Source organism: Heptranchias perlo, chromosome 20 (assembly GCF_035084215.1).
Source record: "Heptranchias perlo isolate sHepPer1 chromosome 20, sHepPer1.hap1, whole genome shotgun sequence".
Lineage (NCBI taxonomy): Eukaryota > Metazoa > Chordata > Chondrichthyes > Hexanchiformes > Hexanchidae > Heptranchias > Heptranchias perlo.
In genome coordinates, this window is record NC_090344.1 from 2,578,325 (window position 1) to 2,594,925 (window position 16,601).

The window sequence follows — 16,601 nt, forward strand, 5'->3', positions numbered from 1 at the left end:
CGCACTGCAGTTCTGGAATCCTTTCCTTGTTGACTCCGAAACTAATATAAATATTATTTTGTGAAATGTTATTTTGTTGCTTAACTCACAAATTGGGTAAATATCACAGAGGAGGCTTTAGACAATAAAGGACCCGACGAAACAGGCACTTTGAGCAGCGAAGCCACGGAGCCAAATCAAGCTGCAAAATCACCATCTGCTCTCACTGACACCTGTCAGATACTCGCCACTGTGTGTTGGAGTTTGAGGCCGTTTGGTTCGTTTCGATTTCTCTTGTCCATTTCGCTGTGTTCATCTCTGTGTCAACCTGTCGGTTGATTCTGAATGAAAAATGAAATAAAAAACGTCCCTCGTCATCAGATGGGCCAGTGGCGCAATGGATAACGCGTCTGACTACGGATCAGAAGATTGTAGGTTCGACTCCTACCTGGCTCGGGTTTGTGCAATTTTATCTCTGACACTGGGGAACGAAGAATCAAATTTCGTGACAAGATATTGTTTATGGTGAAGCAGCAAAGAAAACATTCCATCTTGAAAGAATTAGGTTCAATTACAAAAAGAAACTGTGACCACAACGTTTACCAACAAGCCGCCTTTTAGTTTGATGTCAGACACACGAACATTGCAGCACGAGGTGGAGGCACCGCGCTGATGATCTTCAGGTGTATCCGGGCCGTTCAGACACTTCGTGTGACACAAGAGCTTTCCAATCCCCGCCAGCTCCTCGACGCCGAGACGTTCGTTAAAAGCAGCATTCACCGACAGGACCGCTATTCCGCTCCCTTTGCCGGTCTGCGGTAATCCGATGCTGAAAATACAAAGTAGGACGGAGAGTATCTGGAAAACAGTTAAACTTTCAGTGTTCAGACTTTGGTGAGAACCATAAACAGGCCTTTGGATACATATAAACTGGGTGTGGATGAGGAGTGCGCTGTTCTTTTATAAACTGTGGGAGTGTACATATGAGTGCGATGTTTATTTATGAACTGTGGGTGAGTAAGAACATAAGAACATAAGAACATAAGAAATTGGAGCAGGAGTCGGCCAATCGGCCCCTCGAGCCTGCTCCGCATTCAATAAGATCATGGCTGATCTGATCCCAACCACAAATCTAAAGAACACAAGAAGTCGGAGCAGGACCCGGCCACATAGCCCCTGGGCCCTCTCCGCCACCCACAGGGCATTGACCGATCCGAACTCAGCTTCATGTCCAATTTCCTGCCCGCTCCCCATAACCCCTAATTCCCTTTACTTCTAGGAAACTGTCTATTTCTGTTTTAAATTTATCTAATGATGTAGCTTCCACAGCTTCCTGGGGCAGCAAATTCCACAGACCGACCACCCTCTGAGTGAAGAAGTTTCTCCTCATCTCAGTTTTGAAAGAGCAGCCCCTTATTCTAAGATTATGCCCCCTAGTTCTAGTTTCACCCATCTTTGGGAACATCCTTACTGCATCCACCCGATCAAGACCCTTCACAATCTTATATGTTTCAATAAGATCGCCTCTCATTCTTCTGAACTCCAATGAGTAGAGTCCCAATCTACTCAACCTCTCCTCATATGTCCGCCCCCTCATCCCCGGGATTAACCGAGTGAACCTTCTTTGTACTGCCTCGAGAGCAAGTATGTCTTTTCTTAAGTATGGAGACCAAAACTGTATGCAGTATTCCAGGTGCGGTCTCACCAATACCTTATATAACTGCAGCAATACCTCCTTGTTTTTATATTCTATCCCCCTAGCAATAAAAGCCAACATTCCGTTGGCTTTCTTGATCACCTGCTGCACCTGCATACCAACTTTTTGATTTTCTTGCACTAGGACCCCCAGATCCCTTTGTACTGCAGTACTTTCCAGTCTCTCGCCATTAAGAAAATAACTTGCTCTCTGATTTTTCCTGCCAAAGTGCATAACCTCACATTTTCCAATATTATATTGCATCTGTCAAATCTCCGCCCACTCACCCAGCCTGTCTATATCCCCTTGCAGGTTTTTTATGTCCTCCTCACTCTCTACTTTCCCTCCCATCTTTGTATCATCTGCAAATTTTGATATGTTGCACTCGGTCCCCTCCTCCAAATCGTTAATATAGATTGTAAAGAGTTGGGGACCCAGCACCGACCCCTGTGGAACACCACTGGTTACTGGTTGCCAGTCCGAAAATGAACCATTTATCCCAACTCTCTGCTTCCTGTTCGATAACCAATCCTCCACCCATGCCAGAATATTACCCCCAATCCCGTGATTTTTTATCTTAAGTAATAATCTTTTATGTGGCACCTTGTCGAATGCATTCTGGAAGTCTAAATACACTATGTCCACTGGTTCCCCTTTATCCAACCTATACTTTATATCCTCGAAGAACTCAAGCAAATTTGTCAGACATGACTTCCCCTTCATAAAGCCATGCTGACTTTGTCCTATTAAATTATGCTTATCTAAATGTTCCGTTACTGTCTCCTTAATAATAGACTCCAAAATTTTACCCACCACAGATGTTAAGCTAACTGGCCTATAATTTCCAGCCTTCTGCCTACTACCCTTTTTAAATAACGGTGTTACATTAGCAGTTTTCCAATCTGCCGGGACCTCTCCTGAGTCCAGGGAATTTTGGAAAACTATCACCAAAGCATCCGCAATCCCTACTGCCACTTCCCTCAAGACCCTAGGATGGAAGCCATCAGGTCCAGGGGATTTATCCGCCTTGAGTCCCATTATTTTACTGAGTACCATCTCCTGAGTGATTTTAATCGTATTTAGCTCCTCCCCCCCCCCCGAGAGTCCCCTGTTTGTCCAGTGTTGGGATATTCTTAGTGTCCTCTACTGTAAAGACTGAAACAAAATATTTGTTCAGCATTTTTGTCATCTCCATGTTTCCCACCATTAATTTCCCGGTCTCATCCTCTAAGGGACCTATGTTTGCCTTAGCCACCCTTTTTCTTTTTATATAACTATAGAAATTCTTGCTATCTGTTTTTATATTTTTTGCTAATTTCTTTTCATAATCTAACTTCCCTTTCTTAATCAATCATTCAGTTACTTTTTGCTGTCTTTTGAAGAATTCCCAATCTTCTATCCTCCCACTAAGTTTGGCTACCTTATATGTCCTTGTTTTTAGTCGGATACTATCCTTGATTTCTTTACTTAGCCACGGATGGCTGTCATTTCTTTTACACCCTTTTTTCCTCAGTGGAATATATTTATTTTGAAAGTTGTAAAATAACTCCCTAAATGAACACCACTGCTCATGTACCGTCTTACCCTTTAATCTATTTTCCCAGTCCACTTTAATCAATTCCGCTCTCATACCATCATAGTCTCCTTTATTCAAGCTCAGTACGCTTGTTTGAGAATCAACCTTCTCACCCTCTAATTGGATATGGAATTCAACCATGTTGTGGTCGCTCGTTCCAATGGGATCCTTAACTAGGACATTATTAATTAATCCTGACTCATTACACAGGACCAGGTCCAAGGTTGCCTGCCCCCTTGTAGGATCAGTTACATACTGCTCAAGAAATCCATCCCTGATGCACTCAATGAACTCGTCCTCAAGGCTGCTCTGCCCAATTTGATTTATCCAGTTAATATGATAATTAAAATCCCCCATAATTATGGCTGTTCCCTTATTACATGCCCCGACTATCTCCTGATTAATACTTCTTCCAGCAGAGTTGCAACTATTAGGAGGCCTATATACTACGCCCACTAATGTTTTTTTTCCCTTATTATTCCTTATCTCCACCCAAACTGTTTCATTATCTTGATGCTTTGTCCCAATATCATTTCTCTGTATTACAGTGATTCCTTCCTTTATTAACATAGCCACCCCACCTCCCCTTCCTTCCTGCCTGTCCTTCCTGATTGTTAAATACCCTGGCATATTTAATTCCCAGTCGTCGTCACCCTGCAGCCATGTTTCTGTAATGGCCACAAGATCATACCCATACGTAGTTATTTGTGCCGTTAACTCGTCCATTTTATTACGAATGCTACGTGCATTCAGATAAAGAACTTTCAAATCTGTTTTGTGACGCTTAGTTCCTGCTTTTTCCTTTTTTAACACTTTACCTATTACTCCATACCTTCTGTCCCTTCCTGTTACGCTTTCCTCTCTCTCCCTGCTCAGGTTCCCAACCCCCTGCCACTTTAGTTTAAACCCTCCCCAACAGCACTAGCAAACACTCCTCCTAGGACAGCAGTCCCGGCCCTGCCCAGGTGCAGACCATCCGGTTTGTACTGGTCCCACCTTCCCCAGAACCGTTTCCAGTGTCCCAGGAATTTGAATCCCTCCCCCTTGCACCATTCCTCTAGCCACGTATTCATTTGAAATATCCTCCTATTTCTACTCTGACTAGCACGTGGCACTGGCAGCAATCCTGAGATTACTACCTTTGAGGTCCTATTTTTTAATTTACCTCCTAACTCCCTATATTCTGCTTTTAGGACCTCATCCCCTTTTTTACCTATATCGTTGGTGCCTATGTGCACCACGACAGCTGGCTGTTCGCCCTCCCCCTCCAAAATGTTCTGTAGCCGCTCCGAGACATCCTTGATCCTTGCACCAGGGAGGCAACACACCATCCTGGAGTCTCGGTTGCGGCCGCAGAAACGCCTGTCTATTCCCCTTACAATTGAGTCCCCTATCACTATAGCTCTGCCACTCTTTTTCCTCCCAGCCTGTGCAGCAGAGCTACCCGTGGTGCCAGGAAGTTGGCTGCTGCTGCCTTCCCCTGATAAGTCATCCCCCCCAACAGCATCCAAAGTGGCATATCTGTTTGAGAGGGGGATGGCCACAGGGGACCCCTGCACTACCTGCCTGCATCTCTTACTCTTCCTGGTGGTCACCCATTCACTTCCTGCCTGTATACCCTTTACCTGCGGTGTGACCAACTCGCTAAACGTGCTATCCACGAGTTTCTCTGCATCGCGAATGCTCCACAGTGAGTCCACCCGCAGCTCCAGCTCCGAGATACGATCGGTCAGTAGCTGCAGGTGGACACACTTCCCGCACACATGGTCGGCAGGGACACTGGTAGTGTCCATGAGTTCCCACATCTTGCAGGAGGAGCATATCACGGGTGCGAGGTCTGCTGCCATGACTTGCCTTAGCTTAGTTACCCCTTTTAAATTACGTTGAAATTAGAAAATGTTAACTATACTAGGGACCTAGGTTCACTAAAAAAAAAACACTATCTGCTATAAAACCTGCAGATCTTCCCTTTCTTATTACTTTACTTACAGTAAAATGGTAGAAATACTCACCTGAACCTACTCACCAATCAGCTGCCTCCCATGTGCCGCGTCACTTTCTGACTGGTGACGTCACCCTGAACTCTGCCGCTGGTCTCAGAGTCTCGCTCTCAGAGTAAGCTCTGGTCTCACTCTCTCCACACTGTTTATATCCCCGCTCTGGTCTCACTCTCTCCGCACTGTTTATATCCCCGCTCTGGTCTCACTCTCTCCGCGCTGTTTATATCCCCGCTCTGGTCTCGCTCTCTCCGCGCTGTTTATATCCCCGCTCTGGTCTCGCTCTCTCCGCGCTGTTTATATCCCCGCTCTGGTCTCACTCTCTCCGCGCTGTTTATATCCCCGCTCTGGTCTCGCTCTCTCCGCGCTGTTTATATCCCCGCTCTGGTCTCGCTCTCTCCGCACTGTTTATATCCCCGCTCTGGTCTCACTCTCTCCGCGCTGTGTATATCTCCGCTCTGGTCTCACTCTCTCCGCGCTGTTTATATCCCCGCTCTGGTCTCACTCTCTCCGCGCTGTGTATATCTCCGCTCTGGTCTCACTCTCTCCGCGCTGTTTATATCCCCGCTCTGGTCTCACTCTCTCCGCGCTGTTTATATCCCCGCTCTGGTCTCGCTCTCTCCGCGCTGTTTTTATCCCCGCTCTGGTCTCGCTCTCTCCCGCCGCTCACCGACTGGACTCTCGCTCTCTCCGCGCTGTTTATATCCCGGCTCTGGTCTCACTCTCTCCGCACTGTTTATATCCCCGCTCTGGTCTCGCTCTCTCCGCGCTGTTTATATCCCCGCTCTGGTCTCGCTCTCTCCGCGCTGTTTATATCCCCGCTCTGGTCTCGCTCTCTCCGCACTGTTTCTATCCCCGCTCTGGTCTCGCTCTCTCCGCGCTGTTTATATCCCCGCTCTGGTCTCACTCTCTCCGCGCTGTTTATATCCCCGCTCTGGTCTCTCTCTCTCCCGCCGCTCACCGACTGAACTCTCGCTCTCTCCGCGCTGTTTATATCCCCGCTCTGGTCTCTCTCTCTCCCGCCGCTCACCGACTGAACTCTCGCTCTCTCCGCGCTGTTTATATCCCCGCTCTGGTCTCGCTCTCTCCCGCCGCTCACCGACTGGACTCTCGCTCTCTCCGCGCTGTTTATATCTCCGCTCTGGTCTCGCTCTCTCCCGCCGCTCACCGACTGGACTCTCGCTCTCTCTGCGCTGTTTTTATCCCCGCTCTGGTCTCGCTCTTTACCGCCGCTCACCGCTCTCAGGTCCACGACCGCTCTGCAGGATAAGCAAGGCAAAGCAGCACCTCCTTCCCCCACTTTACCAAACTCCCACACGTACCGAACTCTCAGCACATTGTGTTGTCCTCACACCGTGATGTTTATGTATTAACTGTGTGTGAGTATATATGAGTGCGATGTTTATATATGAACTGTGGGTGAGTAGTAATGAGTGCGATGTGTATATATGAACTATGAATGTGCAGATATGAGTGCGATGTTAAAATATGAACTATGGGTTTGTATATATGAGTGCGATATTTATATATGAACTATAGGTGTGTATAGATGAGTGCGATGTTTATATATGAACTGTGGGTGAGCTTCTATGAGTGCAATGTGTATATATGAACTATGAGTGTGTATATATGAGTGCAATGTTTATATATGAACGGTGGGTGAGTATATATGAGTGTGATGTTTATATATGAACTGTAAAGAATCTTACAACTCCAGGCTATAGTCCAAAATTGTTGGACTATAACCTGGTGTTGTAAGATTCTTTACATTTGTCAACCCCAGTCCATCACCGGCATCTCCACATCATATATATATGAACTGTGCATGAGTATATATGAGTGCGATGTTTATATATGAACGATGGGTGTTTATATATGAGTGCGATGTTCATATATGAAGTGCGGAATGACCGGGAGGGGCAATTCCCCCTGGGGTTTTATGTTGTTCCAACATAAGGACACAAAGATCAATTAACAGTGGGGTGGAAATAGCTCAGATGGGAGGGCGTTTGACTAAAGGTCTAAAGATCTCGGGTTTCGGCAGTTTGAGATATTTAGTTTCTGTTTCTTTGAATCCTAGAATGGTTACAGCACGGAAGGAGGGCATTCGGCCCATCGGGTCCATGTCGACACTTCCGCCAATGGGAACAGCTTCTCTTTATTAACTTTATCTGAACCCTTCATGACTTTGAACACTTCAATCAAATCTCCTCTGAACCTTCTCTGCTCTGAGGAGAACAACCCTGATGAACTGGATTCTTTCACCCCTCAGTCTGGTTCAGCAAACACTGAGTCGAATATACCTTTAAAGTTCAACACAACTTTATTAGCAGGACTTGGTCTGCAGCTTCGATTTTGACTCCTGATAGAGCCTTGTCGATTCTGACAGAGCAAGACAAAAACACATACAGAAATTCACACGTTTATACAGATCAATAGGGGTTGGAACATTGTTAACACAAGGGTCAACACCAATCATAAGCCGTGCTGGGTTACATGATTGCAGGCCAATCACAGATAATAAACTTGGCTGATCACACCACAGAGACAGATATAGATGGATGTCTCCTCATTTCCAAGCTTGGAATGCTTCTCCTGTTCATCCCACATCCTTATCTACTAACTTGGGATGTTTAGGGCTTCGCTCAGCTCAATATTTCTATTGATCACCGAGCTGTACAGAGACCCCTACACCAGACTCCCTAACCGATGAGCATAAGCAGACCTCGACATCTGACAAGCTACTCACACCACTATTAGCCTTGAAGGGGCCCATTGTTCCAACCCTTAGCAGGCAGGATTCTAATTAACCCTTGCTTAATCATATTACTACGTCTTCTACTTTGCCACTTAGTCATTTTACTATCGACTGAAAACTGACTATATAGGCATTTTCATTAAAGGGGCACTACGTAGGCATTCTCAACCCCAGCACGGCGTAAATTAGCTCCAATTTATTTATTTGGGCATTAAACAAAACGTGAAAGACTGGTGAGGCGTTGTGCGAACGGAATTCACTGCTTTAAGACAATAAATCCAATCGCTGGGATCAAATCCTACCACTGATAGAATTTCTGGCAATGTGCATTTTGACCTGTTCGCAGAAAGCACGATTGCATTGCGATCGAGCAGAGGATGTGAAAGAAGCTGAAAGTGAAAGTGCAGATATTAGTTTCATCACAGTGACTGGACACGTTTTCACAGGTAAGGGCCTCTTACCTGAATATTCTTTCCAGCAGAGTGGGACAGGTGATCAGAGTGACCGGGCTCTAGCCGCGCAATCGATTAGTGCGCGGTCCTGAAATAACAGTACAGGATCAGTAAATGACGAGGTTGTTAATTCGAGTCTCACCGAGATCAAACAATCCTTTTGCTTGTGAACATTTCGACCGGAGCTCAAGGTACAATTGGTGTGTTCCAAAATGCATCCACTTATTTGTATTGCCATGTGGTTCCTCCGGTCTACGCTGTTGCAATAGCAAGTGAGATGTTTGGTATTACTTGTTTACAGGAGGGAGGCTGCGGTTTGGAGAAGCAAACTATGATTTTGATCCATCTCCAAATTGTGGGATTTAACTGGAGCTTTAAACCAGCGCCAGAGGCCGCTCAGCCAGGATACTTTCCATCCTAACTTCAGAAGCTAGTTTTACAGGAATAGAATTACTGCAAACAAGAATTGTACCCCTCAAGCACCAATGCTCGCACGGCAGCAGGATGAATGTGTCCATTCAGAAACCTGTCTGAAGGAACATTCAGTCCAACAAAGCCGGAAGTCCAGCAGATTGACTTTCGGTCTGAGCAGATGAAGAGTCTCCTCCTTGAGAGTGTGTCGCCAATCCAGCTCAGAGTGGATTTAGAATCATAAATTCGGGTGTGACTGGAGCCACTTGTGTAAGATGAAGTGTCGGGGGCAGTTTCCCTTTTGTGACGGACATGAATGATCCTGTTGCGGATTTGCTGTAAAATTTCACTACCCAGCTCCCTGAAATGAAATCGAACTCTGGTGGGACTCAAACTCACAAACCTTGAACGTCTCCTCTCAAACCATTAAGTCGAAATCCAACACGCTGTCCATTGCGCCACACTATCAATTCAGAAATAAAATGGAGAGCGGGGATCTTGTGCTGTGGTTGAGACGGTCAGGCTGCTCCTGCTTCTGTTTCTCACATTCCGAGAGCCGCCGCGGCAGTCTGCACCGATCGCCCTCCAATGGATCCTGCTCCAGCTGCTTGTTGTGGGCCTGGTGCAAGAACAGTCGCGTCTGACTCTAAATCAGAAAGTTGCGTGTTCTGAACCAGGTGGAAATCACAGCATTTTCATTGTGGCTCAGGGTCCTGCCGACTGATTTTAGATCGGGACAGTGTTTTATGGATGGGATGTTCAGTGTTTGTGCAACAATATCAAAATTAAATTTGATGCATTAATGAGCTTTTTATCTGTTACTTTCTATTTACACCCTCTCCAGTTTTATGTAGAAACAGTTAACAATGTTTAAGGGATGTGGTGTGCAGTGTTTGTGGAATCAGTGTGATTAAATTTGATACTTTCATCTGTTCCTTCTCCAACCCAGACCCTGATCATTCGATTTGTAGCTTCACCCTGTTCAAAATCGGTTACTCAGTGATAGAAATAAATCAGTCGTAACCCCGAAACCTCAGCGGGTATGTTTGTTCCAATGCTTTGTGATGGTCTCGATTTCCATTCAAATTTTCAATCAGCAATTCCCAACGGGTGTTTTGGGTTTGACAAACTAATTTAAGTACTTGACTGGTTCCTGGAAATGATCCGGTGGAGATTTCCTGACCCGTACAGATATATAAATAAATACATTCCATCATTGCACAAATGACAGTTGCTCAAATAAATATATCGCGATATCCAACATGGAAAAGCAGCTCTTCATAGTCATAAAAAAACTATCACATTTTATTGTATTAATCCAATTACGTTTCAATGTAGAACATATATTCAGAGCATCTCTCTAAACTTAAAGAATGGTAAAACAATTGCAGATTTTATAAACACATAACACGCGATCGTATAAGTAAGTTTATGGCCTACTTTGTGAAATTTGTATTCTAATTGTCTTTATGATGGTACGAAAAATATTTCGAGATGCACGTCCCCAACTTAACGGAGAAACTAAGATGAAAACCAAAAAAATTTGTCAAGACCGATTTGGAGCGATTTGATCGGTTCCGCTTCTCCTTTCTTTATTTGTTACATTTTGCTAATTGTTCATCTTGATCCGTCTGCTTCATTTTTTCCTCAGTCATTTATGGTGAATTTTCTATCCGTTAACATTCTTAAATATTTGATTTGTTTGTTCGTTTCTTCTTGACTTGTGATTTGTTGGCCTTCAGGTAAAAGTCTGAAGCAGAAATGTGTTTATATTCAGGCTTGACTCTGAAGTGTGAGACCGAGAGGTGATGCCGGATGTGTGACCGAGAGAACAACTGCTGGAGGCAGAACTCTCCGTAACCTAACATACCCCCTGTGGCATTGCTCATGGTAGGTCGGATGACAATGTTTTACATTGAATGAACGGCTATGTACATAACACAAAACGGATTTTACTGCTGCTTTAACTCCACAAAGAATAATCACCATAAATGACCAAAGTCTCAGATCAGTAAGAATTGAATTTCTGTTGGTGAGGGGAGTTTGTACATTTGAAGGAGTTTATACATTTACAGCTCCAGGTAAACCTGCAAACCTCTCTCGCCTGTAGGTGACGTCACCATGAGGTGTCCACCTTTCTTTGCGCTTCTGGACTTCTGAAGTGTGATTGAACCTTACCAAAAGTTTCCTATAATTCGTAACGAAGGAAGGTATCAGTGTTAATGTGAGATATGAACGTGGATGTTTCACTGGGTACAATGGGAACCAGATACACTGCTCATTCCAGTTATTTGTCCAGCAGAAATCAGAAATCATTCTCTTCAACTTTACTCGCTCGAAGGAAAATGAAACAAACAAAACTGCTCAGTTCTTTGTTTTAGCTTCTTCTGCTGGTTTACGTTCTCACCGAGAAAGTGACAGAGAGAGACTGAGAGATTAGATTGGCTTTTTCACTTCATAATCTATTACACTTTGTAATTATTATAAGAGACGTTTCCATCCCAACTGTCCTGTGCCTGACATTCTCATTGATATTTGATGTGTTTTAACTGAGTTTCTACGAATTGCACATTGCGGACAAATCCTGAACGCCGAAAACTGCACTGAAATCAGCTTCGCTTCGCAACCTTTAATGGAGATGGGTTGCTGGTTGTCGGTAAAGAAGTTTGTAAAATAAGCCCTCCAGAGCAATATCCTCAAAACATGTTTTGGACACATGCGCAGGTCAAATATCTTACATTAAATGTAACGAATATACAAATACGTCACAGGTGTTAATATTAACACATAATGATACGAGGAAGGAGGCGTTGGTGGATCTGATTTTGCTGAATGAGGTGGGTCAAGTGGAGCAAGTGTCCCTGGGGGAATATTTAGGGAACGGTGATCATAGTGTCATAAGATTTAGATTAGTTATGGAAAAGGAGAAGGAGCTATCTCGAGTAAAGTACTTATCAGGAGAAGGGCCAATTTTAATGGGTTGAGAACGTACCTGGCCCGTGTAAATTGGAATCAAAGATTGGCAGGCTAAAATATAATCGAACAATGGGTGGCCTTTAAGGAGGAGATGTTTCGGGTACAGACTAGGTAGATTCCCAATAGGGGGGAAGGTAGGGCCTGAGATCGCTGGATGACGAAAGAGATAGGGGGTCAAATGAAGCAGATAAAGGGGGTTTATGACAGTTATCAGTTTGACAATACAAGTGAGAACCAGGCTGAATATAGGAAGTACCGTGAAAAAGTAAATAAGAGGGGCAAAGAGAGAGCATGAACATAGATTGTCGGCTAACATAAAAGGTAATACAAAAGTCTTCCACAGGCATTTAAATAATGAAAGGTTCATAAGAGGACGGGTGTGGCCGATTAGGGACCAAAAAGGAGATCTACGCATGGAGGCATAAAGCGTGACTGAGGCACTAAAAGAGTACTTTGCATCTGTCTCTACCAAGGAAGAAGATGCTGCCAAAGTCACAGTAAAAAGGGAGGTAGTTGAGACACTGGATGTGGTGAAAATTGATACAGAGGAGACACTTGAAAGGCTGGCTATGCTTAAAGTTGATAATTCACCCGGACCGGATGGGATGCTTTCAAAGTTGCTGAGGGAGTGGAAGGGTGGAAATTTCAGAGGTCCTGGTCATAATCTTCCAATCCGCCTTAGATGCAGGGGTGATGCCAGAGGACTGGATGTTTACAAATGTTAGATCCTTGTTAAAAAAGAGTGTAAGGATAAACCCAACAACTACACTCCAGTAACATTAAACTCGGTGGTGGGGAAGCTTTTATAAACGATGATCCGGGCCAAAATGAATAGTCACTTGGGCAAGTGTGGATTAATAAAGGAAAGCCAGCATGGATTTGTTAAAGGCCAATCGTGTTTAACTAACTTGATTAAGTTTCTTGATGAGGTAATAGAGAGAGTTGATGAGGGCAATGCGGTTGATGAAGTGCGACAAAACAACAACAAGAACAACAACAAGTACAAAAACTTGCATTTATTTCGGTCCTTTAACGTAGTGAAACGACCCAAGGCGACTCACAGGAGAGATTATCAAACAAAATTTCATACTGAGCCACATAAGGCGGTATTAGGACAGATGAACAAAAGCTTGGTTGAAGAGGTAGGTTTTAAGGAGCGTCTTAAACGAGGAGAGAGAGGTAGAGAGGCGGAGAGGTTTCGGGAGTGAATTCCAGACCTGCGGCCGAGGCAGCTGAAGGCACGGCCGCCAATGGTGGAGCAATTAAAATCGGGGATGCAAAAGAAGGAAGAATTGGAGGAGCGCTAAGATCTCGGAGGGTTGTAGGGCTGGAGGAGTTCACAGAGACAGGGAGGGGCGAGGCCATAGAGGCATTTGAAAAGAAGGATGAGAATTGTAGGGCTGGAGGAGGTTGCAGAGATAGGGATAGGCGAAGAGATGGAGGAATTTGAAAACATGGATGAGCATTTTAAAATCGAGGCTTTCCCGGACTGGGAGCCAATGTAGGTTAGTGATCACAGGGGAGGTGGGAGAACGGGACTTGTTGAGCGTTAGGATACGGGCAGCAGAGTTTTGGATGAGCTCAGTTTTATGGAGGGTGGAAGATGGGAGATGAGCCAGGAGACCATTGGAATAGTCCAGTAATAAGCTTGTCAGCAAAATTGAAGCCATCGGAACAAACAGGGGCAGTGGCACCATGGATGCGAATTGGCTAACTGACGGGAAACAGAGTGTAGTGGTAAACAGTTGTTTTTTGGACTGCAGGGAGGTAGACAGTGGTGCTCCCCAGGGGTCGGTACTAGGATGGCTGCTTTTTTAGATATATATTAATGAATTGGACTTGGGTGTACAGGGCACAATTTCAAATTGCAGATAACACAAAACTGAGAAGCGCAGTAAACAGTGAGGAGGACAGTAATAGACTCCTAGATGACATAGACAGTCTGGTGGAATGGACGGACACATAGCAGATAACATTTAATGCAGAGAAATGCGAAGTGATACATTTTGGAAGGAAGAACGAGGAGATGCAAAATAAACTAAATGGTACAATTCTAAAGGGGTGCAGGAAAAGCGACCTGGTGGTATCTGTGCACAAATCTTTGAAGGTGGCAGGAGAGATTGAGAAAGCGGTTAAATAGGATACGGAATCTGGGGCTTTATAGATAGAGGCATAGAGCACAAAAGCAAGGAAGTTATGTTAAACCTTTATAAAGCACTAGTTCAGCCACAACTTGAGCATTATGTCCAATTCGGGGCACCGCAGTTTCGGAAGGGTGTGAAGGCCTTAGAAAGGGTGCAGAAAAAATGCAGAAAAGAAGGTGCAGAAATGAATCCAGGGATGAGGGACTTCAGTTCCGCGAATAGACTGGAGAAGCTCGGGTTGTTCTCCTGAGAACAGAAAAGTTTGAGAGGAGATTTGATGGAAGTGTTCAAAATCATGACGGGTTTAGATAAAGTAAATAGAGAGAAACTGTTCCCATTGGCGGAAGGATCGGGAACCAGAGAGCACAGATTTAAGGTGATTGGCAAAAAACCAAAGGCGACATCAGGAAAAAAAAAAGCAGCGAGAAGTTCTGATCTGGAAGGCACTGCCTGAAAGGATGGCGGAAACAGATTCGATCGTGGCTTTCAAAAGGGAATTGGATAAATAGTAGAAGGGAAGAAAATGCAGGGCTACGGGGAAAGAGAGAGGGAATGGGACTAACTGGATTGCTCTTACAAAGAGACGGCATAGACTCGATGGGCCGAATGGCATCCTTCCAAACTCCAACGATTCTATGATTTGTCAAGCTCAAAGTGCTTGCTACTTCAGTGAGAGGTCCGTCTGTACAAAGAACGAGCACTTCCGCGTTACAGTTCAGCAGTCCTTTCCTTGTTGGCTCCGGAATTAATACAAATACGGCTTGTGTTACTTTGTTGTTTAATTCAGAAATGGGGTAAATATCAGATAGAATAAAAAGGCACTGCTGGGAATCGAACCGAGGACCTCTTGTGAAGAAAATGGCAATTTGCCCAGCTTTTGCAAATTGATGATACAAATTAAGCTGCAACGACCCCACCTCCACTTCCTGATATCTACCTCTCACTGTCTGTTAGCGTTTGAGGCAGTTTGTATTTTTCTATTTCTCTTGACTATTTCGCTGTGTTTACCGATACTCTGTATCTCTCGCTGTGTTTACCGATACTCTGTATCTCTCGCTGTATTTACCGATACTCTGTATCTCTCGCTGTGTTTACCGATACTCTGTATCTCTCGCTGTGTTTACCGATACTCTGTATCTTTTGCTGTGTTTACCGATACTCTGTATCTCTCGCTGTGTTTATCTCTCTGTGTCAATCGTGGGCTGATTCTGAATAAACAATGAATTAAATGAGGAGTTTTGGACAATTCTCCCTCTGACACTGAGGAACCAATGAGCGAAACTTTATTATAAGATATTGTTTATTGTGAAACAGCAAAGAAAACATTGCATTTTGAACGATTGAGGTTCAGTTCTGTGCAAAAAGAAACTGAGACCACAAGGTGTTTGCAACAAGCCGCCTTTTAAGTTGATCAGGCTCGCTAACATTGCAGCACGAGGTGTCGACTCCGCGCTGATGATCTTCATGTGTATCCGGGCCTTTCAGACACTTCGTGTGGCACAGGAGCTTTCCAATCCCCTGGACACCGAAACATCCGTCGAAGCAGCAGGACCGACATCTCGCCCCCTTTGCCAGACTTCAGCAAATTTAACGCTGAAAATACAAAACAGGACGTGTCGTGAGAGTGCGCTGTTGTTTTATAACGTGTGGGAGTCCATATATGAGTGCGATGTTTATATATGAACTGTGTGTGTATATATGAGTGTGATGTTTATATATGAACTGTGGGTGTGTATATATGAGTGTGATATTTATATATGAACTGTGGGAGTCTATATATGAGTGCGATGTTTACATATGAACTGTGGGTGAAAATATGAGTGTGATGTTTAAATATGAACAATGGGTGTGTATATATGAGTGTGATATTTATATATGAACTGTGGGTGTGTATATATGAGGGTGATATTTATACATGAACAGTTGGAGTGTATATATGAGTGTGATATTCATATATGAACTGTGGGTGTATATATATGAGGGTGATATTTACACATGAACAGTGGGAGTGTATATGTGAGTGTGATATTTATATATGAACTGTGTGTGTATATATTAGTGCGATGTTTATATATGAACTGCGGGTGTATATATATGAGTGTGATGTTTGTTTATGAACTGTGGGTGTGTATATATTAGTGCGATGTTTATATATGAACTGTGGGTGTGTATATATGAGCGTGATGTTTGCAAATGAACTATAGGTGTATATATATATGAGTGTGATGTTTGTATATGAATTGTGGGTGTGGAAACATGAGTGCGATGTTTATATATGAACTGTGGGTGTTTCTATATGAGTGTGATGTTTATATCTGAATTGCGGGTGTGTATATATGAGTGCGATCTTTATATATGAACTGCGGGTGCGTATATATGAGTGCGATGTTTATATACGAACGGGGGGTGTGCACATATGAGTGCGATGTTTTTATTTGAATTGCGGAATAAACAGGAGCTGCAATTCCTCCTGGGGTTATGTTTTCTTCCAAGACAATGATGTAAAGGGGCACTTTAGCAAGCGGCCAAAATAGCTTAGTTGGGAGAGCGTTAGACTGAAGATCGAAAGGTCCTTGGTTCAATCTCGAGTTTCGGCAGTTTTTGGTTGTTCA

The 16,601-nt window shown here is 44.1% G+C and overlaps 2 non-coding genes across 2 annotated transcripts; both read left to right on the forward strand.

Moving 5' to 3' along the window:
- The first annotated feature begins 362 nt into the window (after positions 1–362).
- On the forward strand, positions 363–435 carry trnar-acg (transfer RNA arginine (anticodon ACG)). Its single transcript has one exon. It is a non-coding gene; the product is annotated as a tRNA-Arg (tRNA).
- Positions 436–16,513: 16,078 nt separating this feature from the next.
- On the forward strand, positions 16,514–16,586 carry trnaf-gaa (transfer RNA phenylalanine (anticodon GAA)). Its single transcript has one exon. It is a non-coding gene; the product is annotated as a tRNA-Phe (tRNA).
- The last annotated feature ends 15 nt before the right edge of the window (positions 16,587–16,601 follow it).